Source organism: Bufo bufo, chromosome 3, assembly GCF_905171765.1.
Source record: "Bufo bufo chromosome 3, aBufBuf1.1, whole genome shotgun sequence".
NCBI lineage: Eukaryota > Metazoa > Chordata > Amphibia > Anura > Bufonidae > Bufo > Bufo bufo.
Genome location: NC_053391.1, coordinates 548,332,363 through 548,348,316, shown reverse-complemented (window position 1 = coordinate 548,348,316; position 15,954 = coordinate 548,332,363).

Sequence of the window (15,954 nt, the reverse complement as noted above, 5' to 3'; positions counted from 1 at the left end):
TGATAGAGAGGGACATAACAGCATCAAGGGAAAGGGGGGTCTCATACAGCGCCAGTGCATCCTTAACCCTTTCAGATAACCCAGAGCAGAACTGACTCCTGAGAGCCGGGTCGTTCCACTGAGTATCCGTAGCCCACCTACGGAACTCTGAGCAATATTCCTCTGCTGACCGATCTCCCTGTAGGAGTCTCCGTAACTTCGACTCAGCCAGGGCGACTCGGTCAGGGTCATCATATATGAGACCCAAAGCCCCAAAAAATCCCTCCACTGACCGGAGAGCCTGGGAACCAGGGGGTAACGAGAACGCCCAGGATTGTGGGTCCCCCTGAAGCAGGGAAATGACAATCCCTACCCGCTGTTCTTCATTACCTGAGGAGTAAGGGCGCAACTTAAAGTATAATTTGCAGGCCTCACGGAACGTCGCAAATTTGTCCCTTCCCCTAGAAAATCTGTCAGGAAGAACAACCTTGGGTTGTGTAACAACCTGGTTACCCATAGCAACCGCTGGGGGTGCGGTCTGCTGCATTTGCTGCTGTTGTTGGAGGACAGACGACCTCAATCCTGCCACCTCCAAAGACAGGCCTTGAAGCTGTTTTGCCAAGGCAGCAATAGGATCCATATTGGATTCTAAGTAGAGAAAAAAAACTACAAAAAAAAAAAATTTTTATTTATTTTTTTCTCAAGAAGTAAAGGCCAGTTATAATATCACGGTCGGCGTGACTATCACATACGTGACACAGAGGGAGGGAACAAGGAAGGCCCTGCCCAAGTGAGAGGGAAGGTGGTGACCCCTGACTCACCTAGCGGCTGGCACCTGGCTGCCCTGACGTCCCTAGACGGGTTCCTCACCCGTACGCCGATCACGTGCCTAAAGCCCTGGCTTTCCCTAAGCTGAGCCCTAGATAGTGAACAGGGTGGTGGGAACACTAGTCCGCACCACTAGCTCTAAAGGAAAACACCAAGGGAAGGACAGACAATACAAACTCAACATATAAACCCAGGTGGGCGACAACAGGAGACAACAAGAAGCCCAACAGGGATCCGGAGGGTAGCACTCTGGAACGACAACCAGGATACACAACTCCAGTGGGTCAGTATAGATGTCCAGGCAGGAAGCTCTATAACTGGCAACTAGAGAAGTGTGAGGGGAGAATATAAGGAGGTTGGGAGTGGCAGACAAGAAACAGCTGAGGAGGAGAAGCTACGGATCCCTGATTGAGACAAAAAGGATAACAAGGCAAACACAGAAAACAATCACTAAGAAACAACGCGATCTTTAGATATAGAGCGCGCAGCCACCCGCTGCGACCTCCTGACCCCGGGTATAACGGAGTCAGACGTGGCTCTTGATACCCTCGTGACATAACGTATGGTTCAACCTCCATGACCACTCTTTCCCACTCACCTCAGGAAGCGCAATGGCGCATTGCATCATGGCATGGTCAGAAATCGTTATGTTATCAATATTTACTGACTTGACTAGGGTTAATTGCTGTTCAGGAATAAAAAGGTAGTCAAGTCTTTGATATGACTTGTGAGGATTTGAGTAAAAGGTATAATCCCTTCTGTCTCCGTGCAATGAACGCCATACGTCCACGACATGTAGGTCCTTCAGACGTGTTTTCAGAGCTTTAAGAGCCCTGAACGAGACAGCCGATCTTTTCGATGAAGAATCTAGTAATGGGTTTAAGGTTAGGTTCCGGTCACCTCCTATCAATATCCAACCAAAAGAGAAAGCAGCTATCTTGTCCAGAATCTCTAATATCCAACTCACTGGATTCACGTTAGGGGCATATAAGTTACACAGTGTAATTTTTGTGTGTCCTATTTCACAATTCACTAGTATAAACCTGCCTTCCGGATCTATCAGTTGGGAATGGAACGTGAAAGGTAAACCTTTTAGCCCGATACTGACTCCCTTGGAAGCTGGTTTATCTGAGCATGCATGATACCAGTGGAGAAACGAAGAACTGCTTAAGTTGGGTATACTACGGGACGTAAAATGAGTCTCCTGTAACATTATTATGTCAATTGCAGCATTCTTAATTATTCGGAAAGTACGGCTCCTTTTGACAGGGCCATTACATCCATGTACATTAAAGGTTGCTATATTAAATACTAAAGGCGCCATTTTTTGGGCCTATAGGGCTAGATTGCATTGCATGTGACCTGTGAGACCTGGAATGGAGTAAAACAATAAATACATGAAAAAGGTAAACCAACGATAAACCAAATAGGAACCTCATGACAATTCCAATAACCGCCTTATCTAAGGCGTAATTCCTTTCGGTGGTTGGGGGGGGGGGGGGCGATCAGTTGTCAATAGTATATCCTGATCGGCCTAGATCCCCTCTCAGCCCAATTGAATAAACTAAATGACAATAGCAATAAACCACCTCTTAACTATCAACCAACCCCTTTTAAAATGGATGAATTAGATTCAGTTGGAAAAAAAATGTAGTATTAGCTTATACATTTAAGACATTTTCACCTGGCATCAGTAAAATCATAAGGCCTAGCATGTGTATAACGGAATACTGAACTATCACAGAACGAGAAAAGTGATGTATCTGCGTCACGGCTATTCAAGCCAGAAAAAGAACAGCAATAAAGCAAGTAAGGCAAATAAAGCAAATAAAGCAAACCCGGCTAAACCCAGCAGCCTTTCTATCTTGTGATCAAGTGTCCGTTTCTCTGGTCACTGCCTTCTTGTTACGGCCTGATCTTTGTTGCTTTGGTTTTGACCACGGCGATATTTTAGGTAAAGGTGGTAACTCTTCCTCAGATGAAACAGGTAACCATGATGGAACTTCAACAGGCGTTATGTCCGTCATTTCCCAAAATGGTGTCAGATCTGCCGGAGTGCGGACTGTAAACCGACGGTTCCCTGCAGAGATCAATATGCCAAAAGGGAATAACCATCGATATGGGATCTTTGAGGAGCGCAGGAGATCTGTCAATGGTTTTAGCATCCTTCTTTTTTGTAGTGTGGAGGCCGCCAAATCCTGGAAGATCTGTATATTCCTTCCTTGTAGTGTTAATTCTCCTTTTTCCCTCGCCTTGTGCAGAATATCCTCTGTATCCCTGTAGCTTAATAAACCACATATGATGTCCCTGGGATTTTCAGATGTTCCTGGCTTGGGCCTCAGCGCCCTATGAACTCTTTCAATTGTGATGCCTTTGGCTCTGTCTGAACCCAGTAGAGAAGTGAATAGTGAGTCCATAACTGCGAACAAGTTCTCACTGGTATCTGCTTCAGGGAGCCCCCTGATTCTTATGTTACGCCTTCTATTTCTATTTTCCTGGTCCTCCATCTGGAGTAACAGGTTGTTCATGGCTCTAGTGTGTGAACCTAATGAGCTTTTAACCGCAGTATTAAAGACAATCATGGTGTCCTGGGCTTGCTCCAGGGAGTCTACTCTATCCCCAATATGGCGGACCTCTTCCTTTATAGTAGTTAAATCGGCCGCGATTGGAGCCAGGGCCTTTTGCAGAGCACTCTCCAAGAAATCTCTGGTAAGAGCCGTCGGGTCTCCCCCTGCGTGTGATCTGCTCACCTCACACGCTCCATCCAGTGCTGCTGCTCCACAAGTGTCTCCGGCCGCATCTTCCTCCTCGCTGCGCTTCGGCGCCATTTTGCTTGAGCGTGCCGGCGTCTGTGAAGCCGACTTTTGGAGATACTTCTCCATGTCAGTATGCTGCAGGGTTTCTCTCCTCTGCTCTCCGGTGACTCTATAAGCTTCTTTCGGTTGAATCTTCATCTTTTCAATCAGGTGGTGCTTAGAAAAGTGCTGAAACGGGATCTAGTGGCAGGAGCTCTGTTCTTAAGCTGCCGCCATCGAGCTCGGTCAGGCCACGCCCCTCAACTGAACTTATTTTCTTAATCAATAAAATGGCTTTCTCAACTTTCTCCATAGGAAGCCTGAATTCCAAGTTCACTGAGTCAATTATTATCCCTAAAAACTCTATCACTTGGCATGGCCATACTGACTTCTCTTGCGCTAACGGAACACCAAAATATTGACAAATCTGAATAAAACCTTCCAATAAACGAGAACAATTACCAAAAGAACCAACAAAAAGAAAATCATCTAAATAATAAAGAACATTAACTGAACCCAACTCTTTTATCACAACCCAATTCAAAAAGGAAGAAAACGATTCAAAATAAAAACAAGACCAAGAGAACCCCATCGGCAAACATTTATCAAAGAAAAATTGACCGTTAAACTGAAAACCTAAAGAATTAAAGCCTTCTGGATCTACCAGCAGCAAGCGAAAAGCAGCTTTAGGGTCTATTCACACGTCCGCAATTTCGTTCCGCATTTTATGGAACGGAATTGCGGACCCATTAATTTCTATGGGGCAGCACGATGTCCTGCCCGGATTCGGAATTTCGGATCCGCACTTCCGGGTCCGCAATTCCGATCCCGGAAAAAATAGAACATGTCCTATTATTGTCCACAATTGCGGACAAGAATAGGCATTTTCTATTAAGTGCCGGCGAATTGCGGTCCGCAAAATGCGGAACGCACATCGCCGATGTCCGTGTTTTGCGGATCCACGGATCCGTGGATCCGCAAAACACACACGGACGTGTGACTGGACCCTTAATGTCTGCGCCTTTGCCATAAAGCAGCCTTTCCCAACTGAACGGATTAAAGTAACCGCGTCATCAAAACATGTATAAGATACTGACGATATCTCTTTATCCAATGAATCATTCAAAGACTCTTTCGCTGGATAGGATAAATGATGTATTAATCTGAACTCATTAGGATTCTTCTTTGGAACAATACCCAAAGGAGAAACCCTAAAATCATTAAAAGATGGGGAAAGAAAAAAGGACCAGCTACCCTACCTTCCTTTAACTCTTTAAGAATCTTAGTCTCAACTAAGTGCCTTTTAACTGACAGCAAATTATCGTGAATTACACAACATAAAAACCATTAACAAAACCCTTAAGAATTATTTCCGCCTTCAGTCGGTCTGGAAACAAATCTAGCCATGGTAGCATTCTTTCCCATTTCACTGGCGTCTGAGCTTTTGGAAAATTATCTGGTGTTTTGATTTTGTAAGGTGGCTTGATTTGATTTTTTAAAACACCGAAACATGGGATGCGCACCTGAACAAAATGAACACTCATGCCGGTATCTACAATTACAAGCTGATTCGTTATATGCGAAACAAACACCTTTCTTAATAATAGCACACATCCACATGCTGAAACAAACCAATACAACTCTGAGGATGTTTAGCACAAAATACCGAAGAATAGATTAAAAAGGCTTGCAGCCAATTATTAAAGGATCTTGACGCAACCCTCTTTCTGTCCTCATCTTTTTCAAACACTTTCTTCTCAATCTTGAAAGATTCTTTGGTGGAAGGAAGTAGCGACAAAATATCGACATACTCCCTTTTCCAAATTTTTTCTTTCATAGATTGTGACAAATGAAACCCCCAAGGAGAGCCGTCACAAGTCATAGCCTCCTTTATGCAAGTTTCACTTATCCCAACCCCATTATCAAGTGATACTGTATTCTGTGATTTGTTTAAAACTACATTATCAGCTCCTGCAGTAGCTGGAAAATCAAGCCACACTGCTGCAGGCTGATCTACTTGAGCGGGCACACTAGCTGTAGCCCACTCAGAAAATAACTTAGCTAAGCTAAGAAGCAATCTATTATCATTAATCCCTATGTTGGTAGGCAAAGCCAAGCTCTGCCCACATGTCTCCTCACCTAGCTCTTCCGACGGAGAATACGCCCTCCTCGGTCTCTTTCTGTGCTATGAGAAGCGCTCCCTGATGACCTCACCGACGCATCTTCTGTGACGTCACTGCGCCGAGCGACGTCACGTGATCCCGCCTCCTCATCTTCGGCTGACAGGCCATCAGCCAAGCACCGCTGAAGCCACGCCTCTCCTCCTCTTGACTCGGCGCGCTGGATCAGCCTCTTCAGGAGCTCCTCCATCCGACTGGTGAGTCTTCTATTATTCGCTCTTCTTTCTTCAGCCCCAGCTGTCAGGAACACTCCGGCTCTTCTGTGTTCAGCTGTCCCGAACCTCTGGAACTCAGCGCCGCCTTCAATGTCTTCTCAGCTGCCGCCACACAGCTCACTCGCCGCCGCTTCTCCACTGCCGCCGCTCCAACTTCTGCCTGGTAATGCCGGCACAGAACAATAGCTCTTTTGCAGCTACGCCGGCAATTCACCAGGGCTTCACACAACGTCCTCTTCTTCCAGGCTCCGCGGCGGACAAGCTCCGGACCTGCTGGGACCATCTATAAATACTTGAATTTCCCGCCCCAGAACTTCATCCACCAATCAAATACTGGCAGAAAATAGGTGCCTCAGTAACAGGTAGGTAACCAGGAACCAATCAAAATAATTTGTTAAATTACCTCAGAATCACTGTAAATAAACACACAAGTTAATAGGACAAAAGGGGGGGAGGGAGGCAGAATAAACGTACTATCACTCCCATCATGCTCAATGACACCATGGTGGGCCTTCAGCATACACTTCCATGCCCACTATCAGTATCTGTCTTCAATATGTATGGACAGTTCACAGTACTACTCCGCTTGTCCTGTGTACTAGGTTTATATATCAGTAGCTGATTTAAGTATGTATGGACAGCGCACAGTAGTCCTCTTGTCCTGTGTATTAGGTGTATATAACAGTATCTGTCGTCAGTATGTAGGGACAGTGCACAGTACTACTCCTCTTGTCCTGTGTATTAGGTGTATATAACAGTATCTGTCGTCAGTATGTAGGGACAGTTCACAGTACTACTCCTCTTGTCCTGTGCAAAATTCCAGTCCAAATGATTTAACTTCAATTACACAAATACAATGTCCAGACAACGAGTGCTGTTTCCTCATATCACAGTACTACTTCTCTTGTTCTGTGTACTAGGTGTATATATCAGTATCTGTCTTCAGTATGTATGGACAGTGCACAGTACTACTTCTCTTGTTCTGTGTACTAGGTGTATATATCAGTATCTGTCTTCAGTATGTATGGATAGTGCACAGTACTACTCCTCTTGTCCTGTGTACTAGGTGTATATATCAGTATCTGTCTTCAGTATGTATGGACAGTGCATAGTACTACTCCTCTTGTCCTGTGTACTAGGTGTATATACAGTTGCAAGAAAAAGTATGTGAACCCTTTCGAATGATATGGAATTCTGCACAAATTGGTCATAAAATGTGATCTGATCTTCATCGAAGTCACAACAATAGACAATCAGTCTGCTTAAACTAATAACACAAAAATAATTAAATGTTACCATGTTTTTATTGAACACACCATGTAAACATTCACTGTGCAGGTGGAAAAAGTATGTGAACCCCTAGACTAATGACATCTCCAAGAGCTGATTAGAGTGAGGTGTCAGCCAACTGGAGTTCAATCAATGAGATGAGATTGGAGGTGTTGGTTACAGCTGCCCTGCCCTATAAAAACACACACCAGTTCTGGGTTTGCTTTTCACAAGAAGCATTGCCTGATGTGAATGATGCCTCGCACAAAAGAGCTCTCAGAAGACCTAGGATTAAGAATTGTTGACTTGCATAAAGCTGGAAAGGGTTATAAAAGTATCTCCAAAAGCCTTGCTGTTCTTCAGTCCACGGTAAGACAAATTGTCTATAAATGGAGAAAGTTCAGCACTGCTGCTACTCTCCCTAGGAGTGGCCGTCCTGTAAAGATGACTGCAAGAGCACAGCGCATACTGCTCCCTTTTAGTGAATCTACGATGCGTAAAACACTAAACAAGAAAGGATTTCATGGGAGGATACCACAGAGGAAGCCACTGCTGTGCTAAAAAAACATTGCTGCACGTTTACAGTTTGCACAAGAGCACCTGGATGTTCCACAGCAGTACTGGCAAAATATTCTGTGGACAGATGAAACCAAAGTTGAGTTGTTTGGAAGAAACACACAACACTATGTGTGGAGAAAAAGAGGCACAGCACACCAACATCAAAACCTCATCCCAACTGTGAAGTATGGTGGTGGGGGCATCATGGTTTGGGGCTGCTTTGCTGCACCAGGGCCTGGACGGATTGCTATCATTGAAGGAAAAATGAATTCCCAAGTTTATCAAGACATTTTTCAGGAGAACTTAAGGCCATCTGTCCACCAGCTGAAGCTCAACAGAAGATGGGCGTTTCAACAGGACAACGACCCAAAGCATAGAAGTAAATCAACAACAGAATGGCTTAAACAGAAGAAAATACGCCTTCTGGAGTGGCCCAGTCAGAGTCCTGACCTCAACCCGATTGAGATGCTGTGGCATGACCTCAAGAAAGCGATTCACACCAGACATCCCAAGAATATTGCTGAACTCAAACAGTTCTGTAAAGAGGAATCGTCAAGAATTACTCCTGACCGTTGTGCACGTCTGATCTGCAACTACAGGAAACGTTTGGTTGAAGTTATTGCTGCCAAAGGAGGTTCAACCAGTTATTAAATCCAAGGGTTTACATACTTTTTCCACCTGCACTGTGAATGTTTACATAGTGTGTTCAATAAAAACATGGTAACATTTAATTCTTTGTGTGTTATTAGTTTAAGCAGACTGTGATTGTCTATTGTTATGACTTCGATGAAGATCAGATCACATTTTATGACCAATTTGTGCAGAAATCCATATCATTCCAAAGAGTTCACATACTTTTTCTTGCAACTGTATCAGTATCTGTCTTCAGTATGTATGGACAGTGCACAGTACTACTCCTCTTGTCACCTTTACTAGGTGTATATATCAGTATCTGTCTTCAGTATGTATGGACAGTGCACAGTACTACCTCTCTTGTCCTGTGTACTAGGTGTATATATCAGTATCTGTCTTCAGTATGTATGGACAGTGCACAGTACTACTCCTTTTGTCACCTTTACTAGGTGTATATATCAGTATCTGTCTTCAGTATGTATGGACAGTGCACAGTACTACCTCTCTTGTCCTGTGTACTAGGTTTATATATCAGTATCTGTCTTCAGTATGTATGGACAGTGCACAGTACTACTCCTCTTGTCCTGTGTACTAGGTGTATATATCAGTATCTGTCTTCAGTATGTATGGACAGTGCACAGTACTACTCCTCTTGTCCTATGTACTAGGTGTATATATCAGTATCTGTCTTCAGTATGTATGGACAGTGCACAGTACTACTCCTCTTGTCTTGTGTACTAGGTGTATATATCAGTATCTGTCTTCAGTATGTATGGACAGTGCACAGTACTACTCCTCTTGTCCTGTGTACTAGGTGTATAGATCAGTATCTGTCTTCAGTATGTATGGACAGTGCACAGTACTACTTCTCTTGTCCTGTGTACTAGGTGTATATATCAGTATCTGTCTTCAGTATATATAGACAGTGCACAGTACTACTTTTCTTGTCCTGTGTACTAGGTGTATATATCAGTATCTGTCTTCAGTATATATAGACAGTGCACAGTACTACTCCTCTTGTCCTGTGTACTAGGTGTATATATCAGTATCTGTCTTCAGTATGTATGGACAGTGCACAGTACTACTCCTCTTGTCTTGTGTACTAGGTGTATATATCAGTATCTGTCTTCAGTATGTATGGACAGTGCACAGTACTACTTCTCTTGTCCTGTGTACTAGGTGTATATATCAGTATCTGTCTTCAGTATGTATGGACAGTGCACAGTACTACTCCTCTTGTCTTGTGTACTAGGTGTATATATCAGTATCTGTCTTCAGTATGTATGGACAGTGCACAGTACTACTCCTATTGTCCTGTGTACTAGGTGTATATATCAGTATCTGTCTTCAGTATGTATGGACAGTGCACAGTACTACTCCTCTTGTCCTGTGTACTAGGTGTATAGATCAGTATCTCTCTTCAGTATGTATGGACAGTGCACAGTACTACTTCTCTTGTCCTGTGTACTAGGTGTATATATCAGTATCTGTCTTCAGTATGTATGGACAGTGCACAGTACTACTCCCCTTGTCCTGTGTACTAGGTGTATGTGATTTTTTCTTTTTAAGGTAGCACTACACATATACCAATACATGACATGCACAGTGCAAACAGTGTTCTCAGACTTTACTGCTACCAAGAGTCTGAACTAAATAGACTATCTAGAAGTGAAAAAGAAATAAAAAATACTCACCTGCTATATCCCCTGCAGTGACACTGTCAGGTTTCCTGATACAGTTTTGGAAACCAAAAGCACGAGTGGTTTATAAAAGGAGAGAAATTATAAATGACAGATACAACTTCTCTTTTTTTTTTATTCCTAAACTCCATCAGGAAACCTGACTATGGCTGTACCATTAGGCTACTTTCACACCTGCGTTAGGTGCGGATCCGTCTGGTATCTGCACAGACGGATCCGCACCTATAATGCAAACGCTTAGATCCGTTCAGAACGGACCCGTTTGCATTACCATGAACAAAAAAAAAAAAATATATATATATATATATATTTTTTTTTTTTTGTTCATGATAATGCAAACGTTTTGACTTTACATTGAAAGTCAATGGGGGACGGATCCGTTTGAAAATTGAGCCATACTGTGTCATCTTCAAATGGATCCGTCCCCATTGACTTACATTGTGTGTCTGGACGGATCCGTTTGACTCCGCACGGCCAGGCGGACACCCGAACGCTGCAAGCTGCGTTCAGGTGTCCGCCTGCTGAGCGGAGGACAAACGGTGCCAAACTGATGCATTCTGAGCGGATCCACATCCACTCAGAATGCATTGGGGCAGTACGGATCCGTTCGGGGCCGCTTGTGAGAGCCTTCAAACGGAACTCACAAGCGGAGCCCCGAACGCTAGTGTGAAAGTAGCCTAACACCTATGCTTTTGCTCATGTGTGTCAGCAGCAATGATGCTGGTAAGTACAATACATCCTCACTGCTGCTATGTAACCAATGCATTAGCAATGGACTAGTGGGGATGTAACAGATGACAAATATATTTTTTTTTGCACATGCCGCTGCCAGATTCTTTTTTATGGCTGGGCAACTCCTTTAATTTTGGCGTTTTTATGATTCAGGAGCTGTTTGAGAGTGAGATGTGGGAGTGTGGCCTCTAAAAAAGGGTGGAGCGCATGTCTGTAAAATAATTTGGTCTGTGATTTTTGGTCCAGTTTTCAGGAGGTAGGCTACCCTTGCCCCATTGCTGAATCCCTTCTTCTTTTTCCAGATGTAGAACTATAGCATTTTCCTGCAGCCACCACTGGGTAGATTTGTATAGCTTCTAGAGATGGGCGAATTTCATATTTTAACACAATTCTATGAATGCCTTTAGGGGCATTCTCTTATTCATTCTGTCATAATAGAAGTCTATGGGCTACAAAACGGATCCGTCCCGTTTCAGTTATGCAGGGGAGTCCTCGGAATCCATAACGCAATTCTGCTTTTACCACCAAACGAAGCGTGAACGAATTTCAGAACATGAAATTTGCTCATCTCTAATAGCTTCCATTGATTTTAATGGTAGTTATATAAATTCCTATGCACTGAGCCCACCCTAGTTTTATCATCTACAAGGGAAACTTGAAACAGGATTATATGTGTATGTGATATGTGTATGGAGGAGAATGTATGTATACCAGTTGTCTGGTGTAAATATATTGAAAAATACACTATCCAGACTGAGTGCCATATTTAGGAAGTCAGTGTGGGCAAGGCTTCAATGTGGTGCAGAGAACTACTTCTTCACTTTTCTGTTTGGAAAAGGTCTCCCCTTGTGTTTTCTTAATAAATCCGTTACACGCCATAAAGTGTAGAGATACTAGCACACCACATGCATGATGCCTCAGTATAAAAGAGCTCCCCTATAAAGATGTTTTACTGTAAACATTAACTTATTAAACAATACGTAAAATTGTCAGAGCACATGGGGAAAGATGTTGGGGGGCCCCTGCAAACCTTTGCTATGGAGTTTTTTGTGTACACCATTTCCTTATAACTACCTATCATACAGAAGAAGCAGCAGCATGAAAAAAAAATTATAGAGAAAAAATGAGAAGTGTAGCTGTGGATTCAGTAGTTGTGAGAAAGTAAAACTTTTACTATTAGTTGCAGTAGTGTCTCTGTGTGTCTCTGCCTCTTTCTACCTTCACTCTTCCTCCCCCGATCCCCTCTACATAGAAATCTATGGCTGACATGCAATCTGATCCCTCTGTGGGATGACACTCCATCTAGTCTAGATGGATTTAGAAGTGACCTGAGAGAGACTGAACGGTTTAAAATGGCTGCTTAGGCTTTTTATGGACTGATTGGATCTGATATATGGCAAAAAAATATATATATATTTCGTCAGCAGCCTTTCTCCCTGTGTTAACATGGGCAGTGCTGCCAACAGAATTGTAAGTGAATGATATCAAGAAGTGAGTGATGTCTACTGCAGTCGTTCATTGAAACAATATCTGCCCATGTTAAAGGTCTTTAAAAATGTCAATTGACTTTCTATATCATCAGTCTGCGGTCATTAGGAGCACAAATTTGCACGTGTAAAAGGACCCTTAAATTTCGAACTTATCTCATGATATCAGAAGAGCATTTTGAATGGATGCCACTTTAAATAACTGTTCACTTAATACATGCATTATACTGAAAGGAAACGCTCATATTATTTCATCTTACTGTCCCCAGTTGTTTTTTGCGTCCGCAAATTGTGCATCCGTTTTTTTTTGGAGGATCCATTTTTTTTACAGATCCCTTGTAATAAATGCCATTCCTTGTCCGCAAATGTGAAAAAAGTAGGACATGCACTATTTTTTTTGCTGAAGTGAAACACGGACAACGGACGCGGAAGACAAACGGATGAACTTATCAGAATTTTTTTGCTGACCCATTGAAATGAATGGGTCCCTATCCTGTCTGCAAAAAAACCGGAACGGAGGCCGAAAAAAACAACTGTCGTGTGCATGAGGGCATATTCTGCGTTTTTCACGCAGCCCTGGCTCCATGGAAGTGAATCGGGCTTCAGTGAAAAACGCATTGCATTCGGACGCAAGTGCGGATGCAATGCGTTTTTTAACTGATGGTTGCTTGGAGATGTTGTTAGTAAACTTTCAGTTTTTTTTATCATGCGCGTGAAAAACAGGAGTCTAAACTGGCCAAGCTGCAAGGGGATAGGAACAGAAACAGCCTATGGATATGGCAGGTTGGTATGGAAGTGCTTTTCACCCTCCTGCCATATCCATAGGCTGTTTCTGTTCCTATCCCCTTGCAGCTTGGCCAGTTTATACTCCTGTTTCTCCGTGTCCAGGAGGAACAGGTTGTCTACCCAGCTCCTAGCTCAGGGATCTGCGGAGGGTTAGTAGGGATCCGAGGTTCCGGAGCATGAGCCCTCCTACCATCAAGGTCGGCTCATGCAGCTAGGAGGTGACCTGCTCCCTAATTCTGTTGTTTCTGGCCTAGTAGCCTCCAAACATTTTCTGGCATCGCACGGCTGAGGGTTTCCCCATCCTCAGCCGTGACAGTATGACCACAATGGCTTCTCACGTGGTGACCTTTGGAAGAGGGTGCAGCATGCATCGCCATATGTATGTGGGGTGCATGCGTGTTCCCCGGAGGGAGAGCGTTTTGGGGATCACCGTTAACGGCACGGTTGGTGGCTTATTCCCCGCCACCTTACCGGCCATGTCCGTGTTGGTAATCCCTCGTCCCTCTCTATGTTCCTATCTGTAGTCGTCTGCTGGCAGCATTCCATTAGTGTTCCGGCTGTGTGCTGGTTAGGAGTGTCTGTTGTCAGCGACTGGAGTGGTGACGTTAGTAGAGAGTGGACGCAGTGTCAGTGCGGTCTCCTCGGGCTGTTTCTTTGCTGGTCTCTGGTTCCTGTGTGTTGCTCCAGAGGCTGGCAGTCGGATCCTGGTTCCTGTGTGTTGCTCCAGGGTCCGGCAGCAGTCCTGGGGAGACTCACATGTATTGACGCTGTTTCCCCTATTTTTCCCTTCTCCCATCCCTTATTGAGTTTCTCTCTAGTTTTCCTTTTTTTTTTTTTGGTGGGGGGGCTTTGAGGGGTGGGAGTGTCACGACCATGGTCATAGCCGTGACTCCTGGAACCGCAGGCAGTTGCCTGCGGTCTTGTCTTGTTGTCAATCACAAGTGAGGGCTGTAGTATGTTGCCTCATATGTGGCAGTATAGCAGCCTGAGCTGGTTCTAGGCAGCTTGCTGTAAAGTGCATGCAGTTGCACCAGGCAACCTGTCCTTGTATGTATGCACTTTGTATGTCTGGTGTGCACGAGGTTTATATAGGTGTGCACTGTGACACTTCCCTACACTTGTGGCTGCCCGTGGCAACGTGTTGTTTTGTGTACATGTAGTGGCAGTGTCTCGGGTTTCTGGCTGACTCCCAGGACATGGTTGCCACGCATGTCGTTGCCTGCGGTAACAGCTGCAGTGTGGTTGTTTATTGTGCACTTCCCCTTTAAGTGGCTTTTTCCCTTACCTGGTGTAGGAAGGGTTAACTCCCTTCTTTGTGTGAACACTGGGTGTGACTGTGTGTGGGTGTGGCTACATGGGCTATAAAGCCTCAGTTAAGATCAGAAGTCTGAGGGGTACTCCAGCCTTGTTTGTAAGCTGGAGTCATCCTCCTGGTCTTTTACCATCTGCCAGTGAAGGCCACCCTTGTGGTCATAAATGTTTATATGTGATGTGTCACGGCTGAGGATGGGGGAAATCCTCAGCCGTGCGGTGAAGGGAAGATGTCCAGTCGCTACTCGCCAGGAACACAGAATCAGGGAGCAGGTCACCTCCTGTTGCGTCCCTAACGCTGACCCTGTCTCCTACCTGCATGGGCCGACCTTAATGGTAGGAGGACCCATGCGCAGGAACCTCGGATCCCTGACTTACCCTCCGACCGGTCCCTGGGCTAAGGAGCAGGGTAAGACAACCCACTCCTCCTAGGCACGGAGGAGCAGGAGTCTCACTGGCCAAGCAGCATGAAGAAGGGGGTACATAAACAGGATTATGGATAAGACAGGTGAACCAAACAGTTCCACACAAACCTGTCTCAGCCTTGCTGACTGGAACCCGTGCTAAGGAAAGGCTGTCTACACAGACAAAGGTAAACAGCACACACATGAAGACACACAGGGACCAGGACATCCATAGCTGCACAAAAACCAAAGACACAAGACATCAACAACACATCACGGTATTAGAACTTATGACCGGAAGGGTGGCCCTTACAAGAAGATGGAAATCACAGGAGGCTGCAACAGCAAAGCATGACTGAAGCAACCTCCTGAGCCATGCCAAAGTGAGAGGCTTTATAGGCCAAAGAGGCCACACCCAACGGTCAGACACACCCAGTGACATCACACACACTGGGAAGGGAGTTAACCCTTCCAGCACCACAGGAAAGGGAAAACACCAACTTAAAGGAACAGTGTCCAAACAACAAACACACTGTGGTTGTTGCCGCAGGCAACGACATGGGTGGCAACCGTGTCCTGGGAGTCAGCCCCAAGGCCGGGACACTGCCACCACATGTACACAACGACAAACGTTGCCACGGGCAACCACAGTGTAGGAAAGGTGTCCGTGCACACCACACAATACACAGAGTGCACACAGACAAACGACAGTGCATACATACACGCACACAACTCCAAGGAAACCGCACACATAGCTGTTGTCCGCGGCAACCGCACTTGAGGCAAACAACATTATGCCTCCAGCTGCGGTTGACACTACAACCCAAACCGCGGGCAACTGTATGCGGCTCCCAAGGAGTCACGGCCCTAAACATGGTCGTGACATGATGTTAAGTTGATGTTGTTTTCCTTTCATGTTTAATGCAGCTATGGATCTGGGTTCCTGTGTGTGTATGTGTGTAGGCTGTGTCCATTTATGTATGGTGTGGACATCAGCTTGTGTGCACGGGATCCAGTCAGTGTGTCTGTGGCAGGTTGGTGTGGAAGTGCTTTTCACCCTCCTGCCATATCCATAGG